Raw genomic sequence first — 10030 nt, forward strand, 5'->3', positions numbered from 1 at the left:
CAATGGGAAGTCATAACAATGGGGCCGTGTTCCAAAACTTAGTGAGTCGCCTAACTAGACAGCATCTTTAGCGCTTTTGGAAATGAATTCAAAATTCTAGGCAGCATTTCTAAGAGTGGTTTATTTATTTTAGCCTAACGCCGGGTTCTGAGCACGCCATCGATGCTAAAAATGCCGTGTAACGTTACGTTAGGCGGCTCGCTACGGTTTGAAACACAGCCTGCGTGTTTTTACCCTCTGCCTTCGTTTTTGTTCCGCCCTTGGGGCTACATGGACAGGACATAAAAATGTTTAGGTACAGTAGTCTACAAGGTAGCACTAGATATTGATTTCCTTTTAGATATCGTTATTGTGTCTTCAAACATTTGAAAATAAACTTCTTAAGACTTTTAAACATTTAATATGTACGAATTTTATTTGGTTAAATAATATAGGCAAATACCAATAAATAAATAAACTAGTAATATCTTTATTTAAAAAAAGGCCAAAAGTTACGGACTGCAGCTTTAAGATGGATTGTGTAGTCACTGAACGTGACATGAGTATAAAAACACTGTATGAGTGGTACCTAAACTGAAATGACAAAACTCTACTTGATGGCACAATTTATGACAATAACAACCGTTCACAGACTTCCAAGTTGCACAAAAGACTGTCGGTGTGTGTGTACGTGTGTGTGTGTTTAAAGACTCACAAACGTGTGATTGCAGTAATTTTTAAAGTCACAACGCCATCTAGTGGTTAAGAAAGTTGTGTGCATATGTCTGGAAGTTATGTAGCGATTAAATAATGATTTCTTCGAGATGTTCACTAGAGGGCGACCGAGTGTAGCCTAAATGTACATGTGTGTGGACCCCCCCCCCCCCCCCCCTTTAAATATCACGAGTGAGACAGATTCCCGTGATGAGATGAATAAGGGAGGTCATATAAACCAGTGGTGAAATAGTCGAGATTCAAGTTCATTTGTCGTTTGTAACAGATAGTCTGGAATTCTTTCGCAGTCAGTTTTCTAGCTTATAGGAGGCGTTTATTAAGGAAATGAGGTGAAATAAAGAGTGATGCAAATTGGGAAGACTGTCATGTGCACAGCTAACGTTAGTTACATGGTCGGATAATTACTAATCAACGTACTGCATGAAATATTTGTACTTAAAAAAAAAATAATTTGTCATAATGCAAGAGAGCTTAATTACGTGCAAAAGCTGATTTAAAACGGTAGAGAAAAAACAATATATAAATGATAGCACCTAAAATATACACTTTTATTTTCACACACACATATATGTGTATATATATATATATATATAGATATATATATAGATATACATATATATGTCAGACCAAAAGTTTGGACACACCTTCTCATGCAAAGAGTTTTCTTTATTTTCATGACTATGAAAATTGTAGATTCACTCTGAAGGCATCGAATTAACACATGTGGAATTATATATGGAATTATATACATAACAAAAAAGTGTGAAACAACTGAAAATATGTCATATTCTAGGTTCTTCAAAGTAGCCTCCTTTTGCTTTGATTACTGCTTTGCACACTCTCGGCATTATCTTGATGAGCTTCAAGAGGGAGTCACCTGAAATGGTCTTCCAACAGTCTTGAAGGAGTTCCCCGAGAGATGCTTAGCACTTGTTGGCCCCTTTGCCTTCTGTCCGCGGTCCAGCTCACCCCTAAACCATCTCGATTGGGTTCAGGTCCGGTGACTGTGGAGGCCAGGTCATCTGGCGCAGCACCCCATCACTCTCCTTCTTGGTCAAATAGCCCTTGATGCCTTCAGTGTGACTCTACAATTTTCATAGTCATGAAAATAAAGAAAACTCTTTGAATGAGGTGTGTCCAAACTTTTGGTCTGTACTGTATATATATATTAATATAATTTTCCACTGATTTGGCCAACTAAATGAAGGATATTCTTGTGAATGTGGACTACAACATCCATGCTCCAGTAACAGTGGGTGGTCCCTTTGCTGTCATCTGCTCAGAATTCTTCCCCACTGATAACCTTCCTCGGTCAGAAGCACTCAGGTCAATGACATTATTCTAACATGCTGAGTTAACCACGTTATGGTAATGACAGATACTCAAGAAAAGAAATACGAGAGCAATTCCTTCACTACGGAAGCCGTTTAGTAATGCTTTTCACTTCTCTCTTTCTCACTCTTTCTGACCAGAATCTTTGTATATCAGCCATAGTTTTCAGGGCACAAAAAAGTTGGAAAGACTATTGTGTTGGACAGACAAAGTCAAACATTAACATTAAACGCCAATAAACAAGACATAGTTTTAATTTCCACATCTAATTTGACAGATCCTCAATTGGCTGCACATTCTGTAATGTTTTATTACTTCCTCAGTCACGTAATGCACCAAAAGAATAACTTTGCACAGCGGTTTTTGAAGCTATACGCTGTCACAAGCAACACTAATGTAAGTCTCGGCCAGCGGAGCAGAGCACAGACCTCAGACCTCAGACACAGTCCCTGTGTGTGAAATGCAGCACTTCCTGTGTTTGTGTGGGGTTTCCTCCCCCTCAAGTGATTTTGGCACCTCATTGTGAGTCATGATGCACACGGTGTGGCAACTGCTTCACGCTGATTGGAGGAAAAAGAATAAAAATATTTCTGATGGTTTTCTGAAAGGAGATGGTTGAGAATATGAAGCTGGAATATATCTGGAATCTTGTGGATTTGAAAGTGAAAGTGATTTATCCTATCTATGTCCGTTCTTATCAGTTGAGTTCAGGGAGTAAAATGTGACTCATGCGATGTGACTAAAGTTTATTTTTATAAATACATTTGTTTTGGGAGTGACTAAGAAAATTAGGAGCCACATGATATCAGCCAGTATTATGAGAAATATATGTATGTTGTTTTTAATCAGATACCAATTGAAGTGGTGATTTATATACTTTCAGGAGCCTAATCGGAGTGATGGATAGCTGCTTCTGCCCTAACGTCACACAGTCTGACGCTGAGCGTTCTTGTTGTTGCTTCTCTGTGGTCAAGAGGGCAGAGGTGGCTGGGCAGAGGGAGATCTGCGGTCAGATCACAAGATTGATGAGCAAGTTTCAAGGGGGAACTGTGAGGAAGTCCATCTCCTGCCCACCCGTGGGCCACAGCAGCCCCACATCAAACGGACCAGCTCCACTGTGATGTATGGCGTCTGCGCTGCACTTTCAACCAGAGCTGAGAAGGTCCATCAAGGGATTTATCTCAAGGGAGGATGAAAGGAGAAGCAGAGGCGTCTGCCAAACAAAGGCTCATGGAGGCCAACAGTACAGGTCAGGCCTGGCCCTCAAACTGGAGAGATTTATATTAGTCCACTTCAGCTGAAGACACATTTTGAGCTGAGATGAGTAGAGTGTATACCGATACTGGAAAACAATATTGATAGAATTGAAATGTGTGTACAGATACTTTTGCTATAAATGGGTCAGTGATGTGAACCATTCTGCACATGGAAATGCAATTCATTTATACAATGACTTTTACTCTGTAAAGCCTACTGTATCATATTTATTACATGATTTCTAAGTCCTAAATTGTTGAAATAAAATGAGCTGGAAAAACCTTTTGTACACTATATATTAGGTCAGGTGTGTTTTCCTCCCTGAGCATTAGGTCCATTCTCGTATATCATACTAAGCTATAACTGTCACGGTTTTACGCTGCCTGAAGGAATACGGAGTCGAGGATAAACAGAATAAGGCTTTTAATATATCCAACACAGGGGATATCCAACATGGAGCACAGAGGTAGACACACGTAAGTAGCAAGTGGCAAATGAAGACCCGACAAAACAGAACTGAAAGGACAAGGCTTAAGTACAAAGGATAATGGGGAAACACAGGTGGATGGAATAACTAAATTAACAGGAACATGGAACACATGAGGAATAGAATTGACACACCTGGGAACTAATCACGGAAGACAGAAACTGGGTCACTGGGGCAAAAACACTAAATGAGTCCAGGTGTGTGACAGTACTCCCCCCTCCCGGTAGGTGCGTCCTCGCACCGTAGAAACAACAGAGGGAGGCGTGGGTGGGAACTTGGGAGGAGGTTCCGGTGGAGGACGGACTCCCAGGAGGGGGCCAGCAGACAGGGACCACAGAAGGAGGAGCCAGGGAGGAGACGACGGAGGGAGGAGCCAGGGAGGAGACAGGAGCAGGAGGAGCCAGATGGTCCACCAGAGACCAGCCAGGACGGAGATCCAAGGTGGAGTCGACGGCGGGAGGAGCCATGGTGAAGGAAGGGTCGACGACACCAGGGGGCCGACAGGCGGAGACTGCACCGGTGGGTGAGGAGCCCAAGATGGAGCAGCACAGCCGCAGAGCCAGGGGGACGTCGAGGTTCCGGAGGGCCTAGGTGGAGCAGAAGGCTCAGGCGACCAAGGCGGAGGCAGGGTCCTGGCAGACCGCTGTGGAGCCGGAGCGACCGAGGATGGAGGTGGAACCGGAGGGAAGGAGGAGCCTGACAAAGCCGGAGGGATGGAGTGACGAGGTGGAACCAGAGGAGAGGAGTCCCGAGGCGGCGGATGGTCGACGACTGACCAAGGTGGAGCCGGAGGGACGAGGGAGCCCGGTGGAGCAGGTGGGATGACAGGCCACGGTGAAGACGAGGGAGCTAAGAGCCAAGGCGGAGCCGCTGGGTCGAAGGACCGAGGAGGAGTCCAGGGCTCGGAGGCTGGAGGCGGAGACAGGGCCTTAACACGCCAAGGCGGAGCTGGAGACTGGCAGTCCAGCGGCGAACCACCGCGCCCCGATGGCGCGGACTGAGGGTGAGCTGCGGGACTGACTGGTACCAGCAGGGATGACGAGGAACTGGCTGGTCTAGGAGGAGGAGAGAGGAGAAGGGTGGGAGGAAGGACAGGAGGATCAGGACTGGACGGAACCAGCGAAAGAGGAGTAGAGGGACCAGCAGGTTTGGGAGGAGGCGGGAGAGGGAGGCTGGGAGGGAATACAGGAGACACAGAAGATTCAGGGCTGGGCGGAACCAGCGGTGAAACAGAAAAATCATGGCTGGGCGGAACCAGCGGAGACACAGAAGATTCAGAGCTGGGCGGAACCAGCGGAGACACAGAAGATTCAGAGCTGGGTGGAACCAGCGGAGACACAGAAGATTCAGAGCTGGGCGGAACCAGCGGAGAAACAGAAGATTCAGAGCTGGGCGGAACCAGCGGAGACACAGAAGATTCAGAGCTGGGCGGAGCCAGCGGAGATACAGGAAACTCAGGGCTGGGCGGAACCAGCGAAGAAACAGAAAACTCAGGGCTGGGCGGAACCAGCGGAGAAACAGAAAACTCAGGGCTGGGCGGAACCAGCGGAGAAACAGAAAACTCAGGGCTGGGCGTAACCAGCGGAGAAACAGAAAACTCAGGGCTGGGCGTAACCAGCGGAGAAACAGAAAACTCAGGGCTGGGCGTAACCAGCGGAGAAACAGAAAACTCAGGGCTGGGCGGAACCAGCGGAAATGGAGCAGAGGAAATGACTGGAGGAGGTAGGAGCGGGAGACTGAGAGGGTACACAGGGGAATCAGGGCTGGACGGAAACAGCGGGGAAACAGGAAAATTAGGGATTACCTCCATAGACCAGTCCATCAGATCCTGAACTTGCTCCATATGATCTTCAGAGACTGCATATAGCTCACCCTCAGTCGCAGGAGTGTGGGCAGGGCTTTCCTCCACGCCCTCGATCTCCACGAGGACTCCCACGATGCACGGTGTTGCCGGCTCACACACCTGGTCAGTCGCGCTCTCGAGATCCGGCTCCCTGTCAGTGGATGGCTCGGGCTCTGCGGCTGCGGTGGGCTCTGGCTCCGTGCGGCGTGATGGTGGCTGGCTGGTCTCTGGGTCGGGAGTGGGGCTGGCGAGGTCCTCTATGGGGCAGATGGTGAGAGATGAGCCATTTCTCGCCAGAGTCCACTCCACGAATGCCGCGAAATCCTCTCGAGGACCATCTTCGGACGACAACGCTCTGCATTTGGAGTTCAGGCTGGTGTTGTAGAAGGTGCAGAGCGCGCCGTCCGGGTAGCTGGTGGCATTAGCTAATAGGAAAAACTGTCTGGTATGGTCCTCGAGAGAACGTCCTTCCTGCTTCAGCAGGAGGATGAGGAATTCGGGACGATAGAGGGGATCCATAGACACTAAGAAAAGAAAAGACTGTGAAAAAACAAAAGCAAAACGGAGGGAAGAACACGCAGTTTTCTATTTTCTCTTTTGAGGTCGGGTCTTCTGTCACGGTTTTACGCTGCCTGAAGGAATACGGAGTCGAGGATAAACAGAATAAGGCTTTTAATATATCCAACACAGGGGATATCCAACATGGAGCACAGAGGTAGACACACGTAAGTAGCAAGTGGCAAATGAAGACCCGACAAAACAGAACTGAAAGGACAAGGCTTAAGTACAAAGGATAATGGGGAAACACAGGTGGATGGAATAACTAAATTAACAGGAACATGGAACACATGAGGAATAGAATTGACACACCTGGGAACTAATCACGGAAGACAGAAACTGGGTCACTGGGGCAAAAACACTAAATGAGTCCAGGTGTGTGACAATAACGGTATCAAATATGATATTGTCTTCAATAATGTCTTCAACTGTTTCAACCTAAAATTTGATTTTTCTTTCCTAATATTCCATAAATCAGGATTAAATAATTATAATTCAAATAATAAAGAATTTAAATCATTGAGGAGTCATACAGACCAGCATGACAATGTGTCAAAATATTATCTTGAAATTACATAGAATTTGATCTACTTACCTTACCCTAATAATAAAATCATAATAATAATAAAAGGTCATGGCCCCTTTAAAAGATTTTGCCTTTCTTAATTAATTGTGGACACATTTTATGGAACCAAATTCACTGTTCACCATACACACAGCTCAAGCAGCAGTTATAGCATCATTTTAGTAATATTGCCATTGTCATTGCAATATGATCGTCAAACGTTTAGGGAAACATTTAAGCCCTCCCTCTAATATAAGTTCCCCAAAAACATACACAACATGTTAGTCTGACATGTTCCTGGCAAGAGAATTGATTCCTTGAAAATTTGATAATCAGATCATTTAAAAAACTCTAACTGACCAGTTTCTCCTAAAAGTTCATATTTTACTGCAAACATACTTTAATTCAGCATTAGTATTATTATTTGATTTTAAAATTGGGTAAAAAAATCATTATTATCTTATAACAAAATAATAAAAATAGCTTGTGTGATAGCAAACAGCTTGTGAAAACTAAAAAAAAAAAAAACTTCTGGAATTAAATTCCATAATAATATATTTGTTATATAAAATATTCATCATTTATCAGAACAAAATTAAAACAATACTTAATGTCTACATGTTGGAAGATATTAGTCTAATGATCATGTGTTACATGAGGCCAGGAACTCTTGAAATGGTGGTAATTGAGGCACTTCATAAAGCTGTCAGAAGAGAACTGACCATATTAATCACACTATCACTCTTGCGCACAACTACAACATTAAAAGAATCAGCATAATGGGATAGCATTTTTGAAAACGGGTTGAATCTGTATGTGCTTTCTCTTCTCTTGCGTGGAGTAAAGCTGGCCTGTGAAAACATACTTTACTGTTCAACTCAAAAGAAAACAAAATTTGTATTAATTTGAAGAGAATGAGCAAGCGGAAAGAAGGCACACATGAGCTATTTTCCAAAACCTAGTGAGGTGCCTTGTTGACTATTGCCTTTATAGGCAGCTTTCTTCTTAGGCAGCATCCTGACCATCATGGGAGCTAATGAATCACGTGTTGTCAAACTGTGGCTGCAAGCGAGTGCTAAGGGGTCTCTGGAAATGTTTAGACAAAAACAAGGAAACAAGTGTAAAGTGTTACGGTCCCTGGTCCAGGTGAGGGAAGTAACATAAATTGGGGGCTCGTCCGGGATAAACAACACAACACTGCTATAAATAATACAAAATAAGATTTAACTAAATAGATATATAATATTACATTTTCACAGCAGCCTATAAATGAGGTCTTCATAAAGGCAATAATATGCCTTACTCATATTTGGGCATCTCTGGCATATAAAAAAAAAATGTGACAACCCTTGTCTTAAGTGACCAATTAAGTGTCTGTATGCCTCTTCCAATGAATTACCTGATTAAAAAGAAGGTAAGGGAAAAAAAAAGGGGAAAAAAACTGCCAAAGTCTTCTTTCAATAAAATATTTCAAATCAAAACATAAAATTGAGTCTCATAAATTTTTCATATCATCTATAACACTAAAAGACAATATATTTTTTGGTTTAGATAGTGAATTGGTGGGTTTTTGTTAAATGTGAGCCAAAATCAACACAATTAAAAGGACCAAAGACTTAAACTACTTCAGTCTGTGCACTGACTTTATTTAATACACGAGTTTCACAATTTGAGTTGAATTACTGAAATAAAAGAACTTTTCCTCGATGTTGTAATCTATTTAGAAGCACCTGTAATATCACTCGCTCCACTTCAGTTTTCTTAAGTTGTTTATCCAAGTCTTTGCCTTTAAAAGAAATGTTCTGGCATCCGCTTTCACTTTGCGATCAAGAAAACAACACACAGCACCCATTGACCTGACACGCGTAGACATACAGACAACAAAATCACCTCTCATTTGATAGAAACCCCTTCTTAGGTAAAAGTGTACAACCCAGCCTCTGAGATTATTTTGATTTCAGGTAAAATGAAGCATTGCAGGATGAGGACACTGGATGAAACAATGAAGGGCCACGGATGGGGCCACATTTGGTTGGCTGAGAGGAAACATGGTGTAGGATTTATGAGGGAAGTCTGAGGTGAAAAGAGTAGCAGCTGGTTCATTGGGAAGGTCAGAATATAGACTCTAAGTTTACTAACAGCAGCTTATAACAGTGAGGAAAAGCCCACACAAGTGAGTGAGCAAAACACAAGAGGAAGGAATATATTATGAGTCAGCATGTAGACAGGAAAAAGACCTGTACAAAAAAGAAAAATGACTGTACCGTGTGTGCTCAAAGAACTGTGTCAAATATATTGGTTTAGTGTCTGAAAATATGTGCTCCATAGAAATCCATGTAATGCGTCTTATTGACTTTTATTGCGCAATTACCTTTTCCCCTGAAATACAAGCTGTCAATGATCAATGATTCATTCATTCCAGTCTGCGTTGAAAACTGTTTGATCTTAACATATTCTTTGCCTTTCATTTTACACTGATTTGAGATCATTATCATAAGAATCATTATTGTAATTGTTTAAACTTTGAATGATAATTTGTCATGCTTATGCAATATAATAAGTTATATATTTGCTATTACCTTTCTAGGTAACACTAGGTTACACATGTAGTTACTATAATAATTATAAATGATAAATTAAAAACAATTATGCATAATTACATGCAGCTCACCCTAACCATATAAGAACATGTTAATTAATAATACTCCATGTATTTTTTACACTGTAACATTGCCTTACAATAAAGCCTTTTCTTAGCAACAATCCTCTATTACAGTATATAACGTCAAGTCAAGTCATGTCAAGTCAAGTCACCTTTATTTACATAGCGCTTAAAACAAAAAAACATTGCATCAAAGCAACTGAACAACATTAATTAGCAAAACAGTGTGTCAATAATGCAAAATGACAGTTAAAGGCAGTTCATCATTGAATTCAGTGATGTCATCATCTCAGTTCAGTTTAAATAGTATCTGTGCAATTAAGTCAACGATATCGCTGTAGATGAAGTGACCCAAACTAACCAAAACCAGATCCAAAACTCCATCGGTGACAGAATGGAGAAAAACCTTGGGAGAAACCAGGCTCAGTTGGGGAGCCAGTTCTCCTCTGACCAGACCAAATCAGTAGTTCAATTCCAGGCTGCAGCAAAGTCAGATTGTGCAGAAGAATCATCTGTTTCCTGTGGTCTTGTCCTGGTGGTCATCTGAGACAAGGTCTTTACAGGGGATCTGTATCTGGGGCTCTAGTTGTCCTGGTATCCGCTGTCTTTCAG

Source organism: Carassius gibelio, chromosome A2, assembly GCF_023724105.1.
Source record: "Carassius gibelio isolate Cgi1373 ecotype wild population from Czech Republic chromosome A2, carGib1.2-hapl.c, whole genome shotgun sequence".
In the NCBI taxonomy this organism is placed as follows: Eukaryota; Metazoa; Chordata; class Actinopteri; order Cypriniformes; family Cyprinidae; genus Carassius; species Carassius gibelio.